The 18,230-nt window shown below is 25.6% G+C and overlaps 1 protein-coding gene across 6 annotated transcripts in view; it reads left to right on the top strand.

Moving 5' to 3' along the window:
• Positions 1-18,230, top strand: part of LOC124953281 (unconventional myosin-Va) — a 111,430-nt gene that overhangs the window by 78,758 nt on the left and 14,442 nt on the right. The window lies entirely within an intron of this gene.

Below are 18,230 nucleotides of genomic sequence, written 5' to 3'. Positions count from 1 at the left end.
TCCTTTTGATTTTTATATGTACACGTGGAATCATGGACATAGACACACGTATAGAAATAAAATCAATCGTTAACCTTCGGTGATAATAAACACGTTTTAAGTTTCTTAATAAGTAAAATTTATATTACTTTTCGCAAGCCATTCACCAATAGAAATGTTGGATTCATTTAAATACTATTAACCTTGTCACAGTTATTACATCAATCTATCAATTCTTCATTATCGCATATCGAACTTTTTATTGGAAAATTTTTGAATTCTTACATACAATTTATTAAAAGTTAATAGATTTTATAACAAAATCGAATAAATGAAATGTGTCAAAAATCATTAAGCATTAAAAAATATTTTAATAAAGTTTTTTTTTTTTTTTTTTTTTTTTTTTTTTAAATATATTTGCAATACCAATTAATTCAAAAATAATATATAAATGAAACAAATGGAGTAACTAAAATTCTACACACTATTATTCAATTAATAATCACTAACATAATTCTAAAATGTCATTTGAAATATATTTTAATATTAAATATGATCAAACAAAATGTCTGCCGGAATGATAAAACGATAAAAAAGTGATCGAAATATTTTTGATAATCAAATGAATAACATATTAATGTAACATTTAAATAATGTTTTGTTATAACAAATATGATAATAAATAACTATCATTAAAAATTAATAAGAGCTTATTTTGAAGGGATTAAAAATGTATATGTAATATTATTTTTGAGGTTATCGAGCTGAAAGTAAGGATCTGATACGATGGATTCGGTGACGCATAATGATATTAACTCCTGGTCTTCCAACGTCACGTATTACCGCTTTGATAGAGACATTAGCCGCAATACGCGCAGCTCCGATCGCGTGGATCATCGAATTACACTTTCCTTTCGCGGTTAAGTCATGGGGTTTATCACGGGACATACGATACACTGCTATTGAATTAATATAAAATTATATATTTATTATAATAGTTGACGGCAAAAGAAAGAAAAAAGAAAGAAAAAAAGAAAAGAAATAGAACAAGAAAATTCTATTTACGAAAAGATAGTTTTGATTATTTAAAGAAAGAAATCAATTCAATCATATGAACTAAAAAAACCGATTTATAGATTCTTTAAAACAAAATAGGACGTTAATTTACCGATATAAAGAACTAGTCTAATTATCTTAAATAAATAAAAAGACAAAAGTTTGTGTATATATATATATTATTTTTTTATATACACATATTTGTTTCTTTGCATACACATATGTTTGTTGTAACTCTTCAATAATATATTAATTTGTTTATGTCTATGTAACATTGTTTTTTTTAATTTTATTTATAGAAAATGCTGGGTAAAGTTTTGTAAAAAGAAACTAATATCTTGTATGTGTGTGTATATATATACATATATATACACACATATATATATATACATGCTATATAGCAGGTTTTACAAGCAAAATTAAGCAAAAAAAGTTATATAAACATAGACTCTCAAATACTTTATTCAGAAATTATAATGAAAATATATATATATATATATATATATATATATATATATACATATTATAATATTATAATAATACTAAAAAATACCATCCAATATATATAACTAATGTAATTATTCAAATTAAAAATAATGTGTGGGTGTACATATATATATATATATATATATATATATATATATATATGTATATTATAATATTATAATAATACTAAAAAATACCATCCAATATATATAACTAATGCAATTATTCAAATTAAAAATAATGTGTGGATGTACATATATATATATATATATGTACATATATCATAACCATGATGTCCCTATAATTTAAACAATCAAATTGAACTTTATTTTACGAGTATAAAAAAGAAAAAAATATTCAAACAATTCAGATACGATTTAAACAAAAAAAGAAGTTATAACAAGAATGCGAAACCTATGGCCAATAACGAGTTCGTTGTTGATTGATTACAATGTAATTATAAGTTAAGGATTAATTGTTAGGATTAATAAAAGCATTCACTGAATTACAGCAAATTTAAGCATGAAATTTTGGAGAGTGATAAATTTCATCTTCCTATGATGCCATACTCGCATTCGAAACAGGGGATGGTATTTTGAAATGGAAACATAAATCAAATTTTTTTTTTCGACGTAATACAATGTTTGATAATCTATATTTATGTAACACACACACACACACATATATGTATAAATTTTTTTAATTTGTATTTGCAAAGAACATAATGCCGAAGTTCGATCCATTAAATCTGAGCCACTGTTTATGTAATTACGATGTATATAAAACAAAAAAATCAAAATGAATGTAATTATCTGAAACGAATCTAATTAATCCAGAAGAAAAGAAATTAAAAAAAATAATAAATAAATAAAAAGAAAATTTCGAATTGTGTATTAAAAGTTAGGATTATTTTAGATGTTTTTTCTTTTCTTTTTTTTCTTTTCTTTTCTTTTCTTTCCTTCTTTTATTTTTTTTTTTTTTTTTTTTTTTTCTCATTAACACCAAAGAAGAGGAGACAGAGATTTATCCGCCGGTGGCCATTATAAAATTTGCCTAAGTTTTACGGCTGAATCGTCGTCGTCGGCCGACTTTCTCACTCTTCACACTTTATCTTTATCTTTCCTACGTTTCTTTCCGTGCTCTTTCTTATTCCTCTTATTTCTTCATTCTTTTCAAGCGAAAACGAGACGGCTCGCGTTTAGGTTACAAGGTTACATGCTTCGGAAGACGTTTTAAAGTTTTCGTTTAAGTTTCAAACTCTTTTCTTATTCTTTAGTGAAAATACAAATCTTTCTGTCTCTCTGTCTGTCCCTCTCTTTGTCTTTCCATCTCTGTCTGTCTCTCTCTATTTCTCTCTCATTCTCTCTCACTATCTCTCTCTTTCTCTCTTCCTCTCTGTTTATTTATCTATATTATCGATTTTAATTTCTCTTTTTGTTGCTATCGACGCTGACACGATTTTTCTTCTCCATTCTTTTCCCTTTTTTCTTTTATATTTTATGATGAATATTGTCAATCTAAATTCTTTTTAAAAACAAAGAATAATAATGTCCTTCTCGCACTTTTTTTTTTTCATATACTTTTTTCTCATCATCTTCTTTTTCTTTTCCTTTTTCTTCATTTTCTTTTTTTTTCTTTTTTTTTTTTTTTTTTTTTTTTGATGATCAATGAAACGAACTGATCAGTGTAACGAAATTCAAAAAGGACTCTTAGGTCCTTTGAAAAAAAAGTGAAAATAAAAATTCATCTCTCTTTCTCACTCTATTTGTATATAACTTAATCTTATCGTTTTCATTGATTTCCTTTTTTTTTTTTTTTTTTTTTTTAATCGCTAATCTTTTTATTCTTTGATTTGATAAATATTTTTAATATTGAATATTAACAATGTAATTAAGGAAGTTCGAAGAGATCTTCTATGTCTTCGCAAATGTTAGATAAATCGATGCCAAAGTCGTATAGCTAATTTTCTTTATCAAGTAACATTTACGAATTCTCTAAAGTAAAGTAGTGTGGGAAAAGAAAGAGGGAGAATGAGAGAGAGTTATTTGAAATTACGAGCTCAAGTACGAACGAACGGGATACTGAGAGAAAATTTACGAGGGTTGCTTTCGGAAATAAAGTGATTCTTTCTCTCTTCGATAAAGATAATGGCGAAAATAATGAGCGTGTTTCGTTAATAGTAGATAGAGAAAGTCCAAATTAAGAATAAAATTCTGTTGTATGATAAAAGATTTCGATCAATTGCATTTACCTACATTTTGAACTTTACCAATTTAAATAATTATTTTTACTTTTCTATAAACTATTATTTTTCTATAAATAATTCGTACGAAATCATTCATTGTAAGGACAATTGTTGTAAAACAATATATTTGAGATTTTTAATAAGTTTTCGACTTACAATTTTATAATGTTAATATTGTAGATATAATAAAAAAATGTAATATAATATTTGCAACAAATATAATATATTTCTATTTGTATCTATATATATATATATATATATAGATGCAATCTTCCATATATAGAGATATATTATATTATATAGTATAGTATATAGACATATACTATATTATATAAATATAATATAGAAATATTATATTTATTTTATTCATCTAACATTACAAAAAATGTGATGTACAAAATATAATACACAATATTAATAAGAAATACAATATTATTAATACACGCACACGCGACTAAACACGATATATACTCTAAAAAATTACAGGTAATATAAAATCAATACAAAATAAATAAATAAAGAAAATAAAACAAAACATTATAATACACAATATATAGTAATACATAATATTTCTAGAAATAAGAAAGTAATATATTAAAGTACAAGATTCATTTTTCTCGAATCTCATTTTCGTTCATAATACACACATACATACACACACATAGACACATATACGCACAAAATACACGCACGCACGCATGCAAAACATAAATACACACATATATATACGAGAGATACAAATCATGATTTTCAAGGAGGCCGAAGTTTGTCGTCTCGACGTTAACGTAGTTTTCTTAAGGAAAATGCGTCATGGCGGCGCATGCTTCGCTGGAAAACAAGGGACGATCTAACGCACGATATAACTCGATTCTTTCGAGCGCCTTTGCATAATCGTGTACGCTGCAGCTTGCATCCGTTCGAAGTTTTAACGAAGTCGTCACAAAGTAGTTATAAAGTAGTCATAAAGTCAACGTTACTTTGTCAGGAACAGTCTGCCGTTATCATACCTCTCTCTCTCTCTCTTCCTCTCTCTCTCCCTCCCTTTCTCTTTCTCTCTTTCTCACTTTCTCTCCATCTTCTTCTCTCTCTTTCTCTTTCTCTCTCTCTCTATCTCTCTTTTTCTCAATACACCCCTTTCACGAATATTTATGCGCCCACGTCATCCACTTCCTCAAGCATCCTTCCAGCCGAAAGGAAATAAATATCGATGATATCCGATATACCTCCATCGCCACCACTCAAGCTGGCTTGAAAAGTTTGCGAAATAAACTCTTCTTATTGCTAGTTCGATCCTCTTTACGTATATGTCCCATGTTATATGCATGAATGTATATATAATATATGTATTCAAAAAATGAGGGAGAGAAAAAGAGAAATTGAGAGAGAGAGAGAGAGAGAGAGAGAGAGAGAGAGAGAGAGGGAGGGAAAGAGAGAGGGAGAGAAGGTATATGAGTTTTAAGTTTATAAGTTTCTGTTTAGTTATATGTATATACATATATTATATACATATTAAGATTGTCATCTTTTGGAATTTAAAAAAATTTCTTTACGACGAATAAAATTTTTCTACCTAGTTCAGCTTGGGGGGGGAAAAAAAAAAACAGGAAAAATAAATAAATTAATAAATATAAAAAAATCATTTCTCAAATTTCAATCCTTTATCTTAATATTAAAACTCGTAAAAAGTATAAATATTCGTGCGAGTACATTTTCGTGAGTTTTATACACGAATCAAATTTTGTTAATTTTTGTTATTTTACGTTTTAACAAGTAACCTATATGTGTTTGAAATTTATATATGTTTTATTTTAAATGTAAAAAAAAGTATATGTCTTGTGTAATGATTTAATATGATGGATTAAAATTTGAAAAAAAAAATGATTTATTTTTTTTTTTTTTTTTTTTTTACTTATTTCGAATAGAGCCAGATGATGAGAAGGGATGGGAGGCGATAAGTATAGTAATCAAAATTTTTTCGTAAATCAGATAACGATCGCTCTAACACATTGCACATAATATGCACTTACATTAGATTGGCCAATAATAAGTAATGTCGAAATTTGCAATATTTTGTATGCAAAGAAATAAAACAACAATATTATTTTCGAAGAACAACAATTTTGATGTTGTTTATTAGTTTTGTAGAGTATTTTTTGTGGTATATATAAAACAATACAGCATTGTTTATTAGTATTACATAATTAATACTTAATATTAGTAAATAATTAGTTCTGTTACTTATAGTTATATAGTATTTCCAAGTATTAATAAAATATTAATTATTCATTGGTATTTTATAATATTGTTTATTTTTAAGATAATATTAATATTGATTTACTTAAATATATTTACCATTATAATATTTTGTAATAAATATAAATCGATCTCTTCGATTGAACAACTTGTATATTAGTATTGTATAGTAGTTTTTATCGTGTTAGTAAAATAGATATTGCTGTTTCATTTAGATATTAAATGCTGAACATTCCGACTATAATATTAACCAACCCTATACATATATATATATATATATATATATATATATATATATATATACTTACATATATACATATGTATTCCTATATATAGGAAGATATATATATATATATATATATATGTACATTTTTTTCTTTTTTGAGCCTACTTGTTTATTTGTTTATTCCTGTTTATTTATATTTCTATTTTTTCTTCTATGTTAGTCTATCTGTATCTTATGGAAAGTGTATAAGTGTTAGAAAGAAAAAGAAAAAAAGAGAGAAAGAGAGAGAAAGAGAGAGAGAGAGAGAGAGAGAGAGAGAGAGAGAAGTCTTTTTCTGTGATACACAGCATCCTGCATACGATCCGTTCGGTTGGATTTATGCGGGGCAACGGCCTAAGCGAGCAAGCATTTCCACCGATCTCTAGTATGGCTTATGTCTATTCCTCTTTCTATGTATATTCTTACAGGTAAGCGAACGTATATGCAAGCTCGATTACGAACACCGTGATATCTACTATCTTCTCGAAGAACGATTAATATTCATATGTTGGTGGGTATCTATAGAGGGTGTCCTTAAAAAATAGATGATCTACGTTAACGAATAAATCTTTTGAACTTGTTAAATATTGCCAAAGAGATAAGAAAAATTTGTTCTTTAAATGCAAAATTAATTTAATCGTTATTAGAATCGATTTAATTTTTTTTTTTTTTTTTTTTTAATACAAGGTTAATTGACTTTAGACCCCTTTATTTGATCGATTATTTTTTGATCAATGATTACGATCATTGTATAAATAATCATTTTAATATTCTAAACTATGCATTTTATGTAAAAACCAATTCTATCAATTTGATCTAACGAAACAATTGAAATTACTTACGTATATAATAATATTAAATATCAATATGAAAAATAATTTGAATTGTTTAGTTTTTATAATGTAACTGATACTTTACTAAATCGGTAGTATAAATAGTTAATCATACCGAAATATATTTAAAAAAATATGAAAAGAAAGCATATATATATATATATATACATGCACATAAATAATATATATTAATTTATAATTTTATATATTCCAAAAGAAAAATAACTTCGTTAAATGATCATACGTTTATAAACGTATGATTACTCGTTAATAAAACTTTCTCCAAACACGATCGACAAGGCTATTTTTACGAGGGTGATCATTTCTTTCAAGGACACACTATATACAGGGGACATTTTATATAGGTGTATAAATACGCGTATGTATTTTGTTAAAAGGATTCGTATGGTCTCGGACAGCAAGGAAGAGAGCTTTCGCTTCCTCCTCTCCCACCCTATCTTCTCTACCTCCCACTCCACCTTCTCGTCCTCCTCCTCCTCTTTCCACCTCCACAATTTTTCTCTCCAAGCATTTACTTTCGGCGTATAATTTCGATATGCAAATGTGAAACGTTTATCGCGATGCGAGACATCGCGTAGCATCGATGTCGCATGCTCCTGTATATATATATATATATATATATATATATATATATATATATATATGTATGTATATATGTATGTACCAGAAGAGAAGAGAATACCTAGCTCGGAATATCTGGCTCTCCCTCCAAGAGAGACTCGCGTATTTTCCAATTTCTTTGTCCCTCCTCCCGTGTTATGCGGCGTGCACACCGTCATCTTCTACAGACACGGTTAAACGTAGAATGAAATTCCGTTTATAGGACAGACCGAGAACAAGATTATTTCTTGTTCAATACCTTGCATTCCCCAACTCTATGTTTTTCATCTTATTACATTTACATTATCTTACGCTTGATGTATTTTTTTTATTCTTCTTTTTTTTTTTTTTTTTTTTTTTTAAATCGAACGTAATAACACGAGAATCGATATATTGACGTATTTATGACAATTCGGATTATTCCTGATTCGAAATATTTTAATTATTAGTACAAAAGTAGAATAATAATAATAATAATAATAATAATAATAATAATAATAATAATAATAATAATAATAATAATAATAATAATAATAATAATCATCATCATAATCATAATAATAATATAAAAATGATAATATAAAAATATAATAATTTTAATAATAATAATAATAATAATAATAGCGTATATTGAAGCATGTGAAGAAGAATATCCCTGGGATTTTTTAGTGATAAATGGTTGAACAATAATTCCAAAAAAAAAAGAAATCGTACATTTAAATTATTACTTAAACAATAATTCGAATTATTTTTGTCAAGTTATGTAATCAGATAATGAACTTATTCGTACATGATTATTTTTCGTGTAGTAATCCGAGAGAGAAAGAAAGAGAGAGAGAGAGAAAGAGAGAGAAAGAGAGAGAAAGAGAGATTTCAAAGTGATCACTTATTTTAAGCTATAATCTAAAGACAAATGTTTTTTTTACATAATTTTTCGATAAATAAAAATCAAAAAGTAAACGTATTTATATTTGATTTCTTGTTAAGTAAATAATCAGAAGAGAAACGTACTTTTAAATGATCACTCATAAACAATTATTTAAGAGCACTTATTTATAATTTCTATTTGTGCAATATTTTCAAGAAATGTATTTTTAAGTGATCTCTTATTAAAAATTATTGCGAAGAAGAAAAAAGTATTACCTCTTAAATAATAATTTGAATAATTCTAATCAAGTTATATAATCAGAAAATAAATTCATTCGTATGTGACTACTTTTCAAGCAGTAATAGGAGAAAGAGAGAAAGAAAGAAAGAGAGAGAGAAATCTACTTCATAATAGTTGAATTAATTATTGCTTAATAGTGATCACTTATTAAGCAATAATTTGAAAAAAAATAAGACATATGTTTAGAGGATATCTTATTAACCATATATATTAATTAAATTAAATTAAATTGTAATATAGTACAAAAGAAAGAAATTTTTTTTCCAATTATTTTTTATTAAATGTACATCTACTCGATTTCTATGAAGTATGTTAGTTTCGTGCTGTCAATCGATCGAATTGAATATGCCTGAGTTAAACAAAAGACCATAGAAGTTATAAGAATAATAATCATAATTATTATGAGCATTGATATTTGCTTTTATTCTTTTTTTTTTTTTCTTTCTTTCTTTTAATTTGAGAGTTGAAAGACATGGCAATTCGACATTTATCTTGCCGTAATATCGCGATGACTACGATATAATTATGGAAATTACAATGCAGCGTTATGGTAATGAGCTTTCCGGTGGGCGCGTTTATATAGGTAGACACTATCCAATGCGGATTTGGAGTAGGAGTTAGAACTAGTAGGAGTACGAGCGTTTCTGCAGATTGTTTAGAAATCTCGCAGTACGACGGAACATTTGTATCGTTTCTCTCTCACACACACACACACACACTCTCTCTCTCTGTCTCTCTCTGTCTCTCTCTGTCTCTCTCTCTTTTACTCTCTCTTACTCTCTCTCTCTCTCTTTCCTTAAGCATATATTCGGTTGCCGTTATTCGAGCTTGTACTTCCTGCTTTGATAACGTGTCTCGTGCAAGGTCGTTACGATAGCATTGCTATTTCATATCCAACATAAAAGTTATTCAATTCTATAAGAAACTATTTTCGTGCAAGAGAGAGAGAGAGGGAGAGATCGTAATTGAATATTTTTTTTTTTTGTGTTATATATCATCGATCGATTTAAACGAATCATCCCATAGATTTATTTGTTATCCTATCTGTTTCATGTGTTTTAAAAGAAAGGGGGAAAAAAAAAAATAAAAAAGAAAAAAATATTATTACTATTAACAATGATTTAAATCAAGTATTTTTCATTTGTATATAAATTATTGTATTAGGGATATGTGGAGATGTCAAAAATTTAACATAAACAATATTTAAAGATATATAACCTGAGTAATCATAAAAGCGAAAAAAATCGAATTTATTTAAATTATTTAATTATTAAATAATTCGAATTTATCTAATAAATCAAATTTATTTAATTATAATTATTTAAAATCGAACTGCTTGTTGATTCTAAAGCACAATAATTTTCATTTCTTTTGATAAAAATTTTATGTTCGCTCCGAAGTACTTAGAAATTTTTCTTTAAAATATCTTTAAGAGGATAAAAAATGAACGATAAGGAATTAAAAGCGCATCTGTGTATACCCTTGCCTTTGTGTGTAACACGCTTAAAGGTATATTATACCTGGAGATCGCCGTTGGGATTAACCCGCATCTGATTAGACCTCGAGGTCGTGCCGCTTTCTGGGTCCACAACTCCCACTCGAGTATCCCATCGTGTTTTTGCTTCTCTTCTTTACCAAAGCGATGTTCCTTTGTAACCGTGCAAATGCAGCAAAGCCAGAAGAGACGTAAAGCTGGTTTGTTTTCGCCATTCGAAAGGTCGTGAAAAAGGAACCCATGAACGATATATCGATGCCCTGTGAATACATACATACACACACATACGTATATACAAATCATGTATACCTATTATATATAGTTATATAGGGTGAAACGTATAAGTATGTACTATCGAATATTTTTTTTTTCTCTCTCTCGTTTTTTTTTATTCACACAAAAACGAAATATAAGAAAAATGATCATCAAAATAAATTATTTATTTTCTTTAAAAGTATAATTATCAATCGAAAAGTATCATCCAGATTTATACATTCATGTATTGTATATAGGTATATTGTATACGTAGGTACTTTTGTTTGATTGTATTACTTTGTATTTATTCTTAAAGTGGAATATTTTTCAGGAATATCCTTTTTTTTTTATATTTCATTTTTCATTGAAATATTTTTATCGTGTAGATATATTAGTAAGAGAAGGCAGATATTTTTAAGTGTTTCTATTTATAGGGTTCACCCTATATATATTTTTGAGGGAGTTATAGGGTCTAGTTTTCCTGTACTTCTTAGAAAAAAAAAAACGTGTTTTAGTGTTCCTTCTACTTTTCGATGATCGCCGTGAGATAATCAGGAGTTTACTGCGTAGGTCTGTTCATCCTAATGGACTACTTTGCATTCGAATTGAATATATTTATTTTCTTTTTTTTCTTCTTTTTTTTTTTATTATTTCATTTTTTTTTAATTTTATTTTATTCTTTTGATAGTTACATTTGCATTAAATTTTTTTCATTCTATTCGTTATCAAATATATTCGAGTCATTAAATATTAATGACCAATGATTTGTTAATATATTTGTTAATTGAAAATTATTTTAATAATTTCGCTTGTACTTATAATGAAATAATTGAAATATTATATTTGAAAGGATTTAAATGGAAATAAAAAAAATCTTTTTAGATTAAGGAAGTTACTCTGAATTTTGATATTAAAATGATGCGTAAAATAATAAAAAATTATTTACAAAATAATTTATTGTATTAAGATTATATATATATATATATATATATATATATATATATATATATATATATATATATATATATGTTATATACAAAAATAAGATCTTAGAAAGATCTAAACATCTAATCTAACTCATGTTATATATTGAAATATTTCTCATTCTAGGATTAAACAATTTTATCATTTATTAACTTTTTATAGAAGTATTAATTTTTAAATACTATTAATTTAATTTAATTGTTTCTACTGGATTTATCAATAATTAATATCGAAATTTTTCTAATTAAAAATAACAATAACAAGCAATATCTAAATAAATATAAATATTTCATTAATACTATAGAATATTAAAAAACAACATTAGTATTTCTAACACTAAAAAATACTATACTTGTATATACTTATACAAACAGACTCATAAATTATACTGATAAATAAAACAAAAACTTTTTACTGAAATTAATATTAATAAATAATATTTGTATAATATATAATATTAATATAAATAAATAAATATATATATATTAATATTAATATAAATATATATATATATATATATATTCGAATAAATAATATTAATATAAATAAAAATGAACAAATAATACAATCGAATCTATATAAACGATATAATAAAAACAGTTGTCTCATCATAAAACAATAATAATTATAAGATTTGTCATTAATAGGAGTTATGTCGAATTGAATATAGACATTCAATGCCGTGAGAAAAGAATACGAAGAAGACGGGCTTTTCTTCGAATAGCATTCGAAGGTACCTGATCACCTTAATTCTCATGTAGTAGGACCTGAACTTATACCTGTTCCAGGTTCTTTCTTCTTTCATCTTTCTTCCCTTTCAGTTTTCTTTTTATGAATCACATATACTCATACTCATACCCATACTCAACCAACACACACGAAAGAGAAGGAGAAAGATAGAAAGAGAGAGAGAGAGAGAGAGAGAGAGAGAGAGAGGGAGAGAGAGAGAGAGAGAGAGAGAAAGAGAGAGAGCATACATACACGCATACACGTACATGCTACGCACGCATTCACGCGCATACGCATACACACATAAAAAGAAAAAACACGAAATCCCAGGAGCATGAACTATACCAACTCATTCTCTCTCTTTTATCCCTCAAAGCTTTCGCCTGTGATCGATCATTCTCTCGTTACGAAGGATTGGAAAATGAGGGATAACTCGATAGCAGCTTTACGAGTATATACGAGTGATTAAATGTTACGTCGGTCCGATTAAACGATTTACGTAATACGTCACGCTGCTCGGACATGTCCTAATAAATTAATCGTTTTGTAATGGATAAATTGATAATGGAAAATAGAGAAAAGAAAGAAAAAAAAGATAAGGGGGGAGAAAAATTCAAATCTTTACAAATTCGATCTTACTTATCTAAAATAGAATCATTCGAATGAGGTCAATTTTGTTGAAACGTTAATTGGTAATGTCGTAGCATAATTTATGCTATTGATTTTGATTTTTTTTTTTTTTTCGTTAATATAATCTCAAATATTGGAATGAACGAATTGGGACGTGATAAATGAATATTAATTGAAAAGGTAATGCAAGAATTCAGTTCTAAAATTAATCTCGCTCTATTAAAAACGACGAATTAATGATATTTTAATATTGTAATATCTTAATAAATAATTTCAATATTTTTATCAGTCCTTCTCGTCTATTTCATATCGAGATCAGTCTAATAAGTATCAATTTGATATTCATCTTTATTGATTGATTTTAAAGACATTTATATTTTTTATTCATCGTTTCGAATAATAATAATAGTAATAATAGTAATATTAATAATAATAATAATAACAACAAATATATCTGTCACTTCTCGAATGGTAATGATAATAATAATAAACAATAGTAATAATAAACAATAATAATAATAATAATAATAATAATAATAATAATAATAATAATAATAATAATAATAATAATAATAATTTATAAATGTATTGTTTTGATATTAATTGGCATTAAATTAAATAATTTTTTTTCAATAGAAAGTAATTTTAATTGTTCGATTTTAAATATTTTTTATTTCATATCCATTGTCGCGAATATTAATAAAAATAATAATAATTTTATTATGGAATGTATATGAATAATGATCATTTTCTTAATAATAATAAAAATTTTCAAATAATAAATTTCAAACATAATTTATAAATTAATAAATAAATTCTGTAAGTAATATATAACACGTTCAGATCAACTTAGACTATTTTTAAAGTACATTATACATACACATATATGTATATATATATAGATACATTTGCAAATCTAAATAATATAAATATAATTTTCTTTTTTAGGACATCAACAATATTGAAAGAAATTGATAATAATTTATTTTTCTTATTATAAAAATTAAAAAAGATAAAGTATCGATATTAAGCGATTATTTTTCTCTTTTTTCACTTTTTTTTCTCTACTTTTAAACTTATCAAATCAATAATTTAGTTCTTATTTAATTAGCATATATTGACAATGATTTTTTTTATTATTTAACACGTATTAAATATGAAGTCAAATGTATATGTACACGTACACGCACATGCATATGTATACGTACATTCATCGTATAGGGACACGTTTATATAATATTATCAATGGCGATAATGTCAAGGTGTACCAAACGTTTTGAAATAAGATATAGCAGTGGTACGATGATCCCATTGACATCGTTATACATTGGACGAAACATTTTGTGGCTGTTGCAAGGGTGGCATCAGTTGGTGAGCCACCAAATCGAATCTCCACGTATGGTCTTCTATTTATTTGATCTGCTTGTAGATTGACGTGGATCGATATACACGAAATTCAAATATTATTGGTTGAACGTTTTCGTGGTTGTGAACTAGCCAATGTACCAAAATCATTTGTATACATGGCAAATGATATAAAATAATTATAATCAATTTCAGTAATATTTAAATAAACTTCTTGACTTTTTCTTTCTTCTTCTTTTCTCTTTTTTCCTTTTCTTTTTTTTTTTTCTTTCTCGAAAAGACTTACTCTATCAAAAAATTTATACGTACTTAATACTCATTAGTTATTATACTAAACCATTATATTACTAATAATATTTATATTATATAAATTTTATAAATTATATATAATATAATTTTAGTTTATTTATTATAAAAACAAACAAAAAAAAACAGAAAAAAAATTCACATTTTTCTTAGTATTATTTTGTAAAATGTTTAAAAAAGAATATATATATATATATATATATATATATATATATAAATAAATAATTAGAAATATTTCCAAAAAATCACCAAAACATCCAAAAAAGTTTCTAGATATCGATTTATCATAAGACAGGGTTTCCGAATATAATTTAACATTTTAAACATTCCATAATAATTTATAATATTTTCTTAAACATAATTATATCTTGTTAAATATTTATATTTTAGTTTTTAATGTATTAAATAATTATATATGTATATCTAAAAAAAAATTACTACAACTTCTTTTTTATTATTATTTTTGGAAATATTTTCAAGAAAAAGATCTCAATAATTTTTTAATAAAGTTTCACATTGATTTACCGAACAGGTAGATACTAAATATGTTACGTAAACTTTTATTACACTCGTAAAGTAACTCGTGGGAGAGTATACATTTAAATACGTTTTTATCATTCATAGACGTGTTTCGCAACTTCAAGCACGTATTATTATTATTATTACTGTTATTACTATTATTGTTATTGTTATTATTATTATTATTATTATTATCATTATCATTATTATTATTATTATCATCATTATCATTATTATTATTATCGTATGAATAGTGAAATAGTGATACGATCAGACATTGAGAAAGATACGAAGTACAATAATCGACAAGAGGAAAAAAATTGCAAATAAAATATAGCTATAGATCCGAACTCTCCCTTCTACAGTTCAGTGTTAAATAACTTATTTTCAAATCTGAAAACCGGTTATATAACTGATCTCCTATCCGGAAGTCGTAAGGTAAAGAAAGCGGTTGCACGAGAAGAGAATCATTGCACAAATTATCGCGAATCGGTAAAACTTAGACATTATCACTAAATTTTGATGAAATTAAAACAAAGTTTGAATAATATATATCTCGAAGTATCTTTTATTGATCAAAGTTTGAAAAATTCTTTATTTAAAAAAGTAAACGACTATTTTTCCATTTATTCCGATTTTAAAATTAAAATTTTTTTAGCGATATCAGTTGATAGATTACAAGACTAAGTGAAAGTTTTACGAAGATGTATCGAAGTATCTCTGATCGTTAAAATTTTCGAAAATTCATTGTTTAAAAAATTAAAGAATTTTTTTCATTTGGTCAAAAATATATATATATATATATATATATTATGTATCTGTTGACAAATTTTATATCATTGAATTCTTTATACAGCAACTGTAAAAAAGTGTTCAATATTTTTTACAATAAAAAACGAAAGATACTTATTCCATAAAATATGTAAATATATCGTAAAAAGTTTTGCATCACAACAATTTTGATCCTTGTTAGTTAAAATTTAGATTTAGTATAATCAAAAATTTCTAATCACACATATAGATACATAGACGCACACACATACATACACAAGACAAATCATTTTTCCATTGTAATACAATAAAATTTTCGATCTATAAAAATAAAGTTTCGAAGAATAAAAATTATAAAAACAATTAGTCTCTGAATCAAATTTATGAATGAAACAATTAATCCGAGTGAATTGGGTAGATCAAATCCTAATCGTTTAAAAAAAAAAAAAAAAAAAAAAAAGAAAAAGAAAATTTGTCGATAAACGTAAATCGAAGAATATCATAAAAAGATATGTTTTCTAAGATAAAAGATTATACTTCAGATTGACGAGAAATATTTCTCGAGTCCTTTCTCGTATCCCTTATCTTGCAAACAGGAAAGGTAGCGACGTGAGATGTTAAAGGCATTGGGATGCTGCGTAGGGTAAAGATGAATGAAAATGGCTGAACGACGTCGATGTTCGTGAATAGAGGGTTGGAAAGAAGGTAATCCAGAAGGGATGTTAGCGTAGAAAAGAAGGAATAGGAATGGTCGATAGTCGTGGACGATAGTAAATCGTGAGTTTTTTCTTCTTTTTTTTTTTCTTTTCTTTTTTCTTTCTTCTTTCTTTTCCTTTTTTTCTCTCTTTTTTTTTCCTCGAGATCGAATGAGAACAATGAGAAGGACCAATCGAAGGGAGGAAATTCGAGGGATGATAATTGAACTCGATAAGAAGAAACTTGCTGATTGCTGTCTTCCTTCTCTCTTTCATTTTTTCTCTTCTTTTCCCTCTCCTTCTTTCTCTTTCTCTCTCTTTCTCTTTCTTCTTTTTCATTGGTAGTATTTAACGATCTATTAGGATTAAATTTCAAGTAATGTTTTTTTCTTGGATATCTTGGTTTGTCTTATAAAAAATATATATTTCTTTGTATCACTGTTAGTATTATGTAAAATTAATTAAATAATATAAAATAAGAAATTAAAAAATTCGAAAAAAAAATTAGATAAATATTAATCAAATTACGTGGTCAAATTAAAAAAAAAAAAAAAAAAAAAAACTCTATAATCAGTTTATATATTTATAACCAATATTGCGTTATAAACATTTTGAATTAATTTATTTATTAATCTTTTCTCTTACCAAAATATTTCCATTAATTCCTTGTTATCACGATTATCATTTGATCATTTGATCACTTTTTGTGCATACGTATCTCGAATAACTTGATTTTTGTTTTTTTTTTTTTTTTTTTTAATTGCCATAAATTAAGTTTTCATTTATCGCTATTATTAGTAAGAAAGTTATATTTTTGATGTCTACACTTTATATATATTATAATTATAATTTTAATAAGACAGAGGTTATACCTCTGATAATGAAAACTAAAATTTCTTTTTATCTTTCTCCTTCATTCTCATTCTTCTTTTATTATTCGTACCGTAAGAATACTAAGACTGTTAACACGATAGGTGTCTCACGACCTTCCTCGAATACCGTTAATCCGAGTTACAATGGTCGATAGATCGAAGCTGAAACAAGCAAGAAATTACCTCATAGACTACGATTAAATAGTTTTTTTTTATTTTAGAAAAATAAAAAAAAAAAAAAAATAAAAAAAAAAAACAAACTTTTATCGATTAAAACAATTCATTCTAATCTTGATTGTAATTCAAATAATCAATATAAATTAATAAATTTATTTTCATATTTTTATAAAAATTTATTTAATATATAAATTTATTTTTATATTTTAATACATTCATATTTAACAAAGAATATTGCAATAATCTATGACATTATCTATTATATTATCATGCGTACGTTTTTTCTGTTCACCTTCTCAGCTTAAACGTAAGTTTTTCTTTTATTTCGATTGTTAATCCCTTTTACTTGTCGCAACCAATGAAATATTTAATTACATATCAAGAGATATAGTATCCATTAATTCATCTATGACTTATCAAATCAGATAATTTATGTATGAAACAAAAACTAGAATTAAACTTTGTATTCACATCAGCATCACGAACATGTATCATATCTCTGTATTCAATCTGTATTTTTGTTTCT

This window comes from Vespa velutina, chromosome 12 (genome assembly GCF_912470025.1).
Source record: "Vespa velutina chromosome 12, iVesVel2.1, whole genome shotgun sequence".
NCBI lineage: Eukaryota > Metazoa > Arthropoda > Insecta > Hymenoptera > Vespidae > Vespa > Vespa velutina.
Note: the sequence above shows the minus strand (reverse complement) of the source record. Positions and strands in the feature narration are given on the sequence as shown.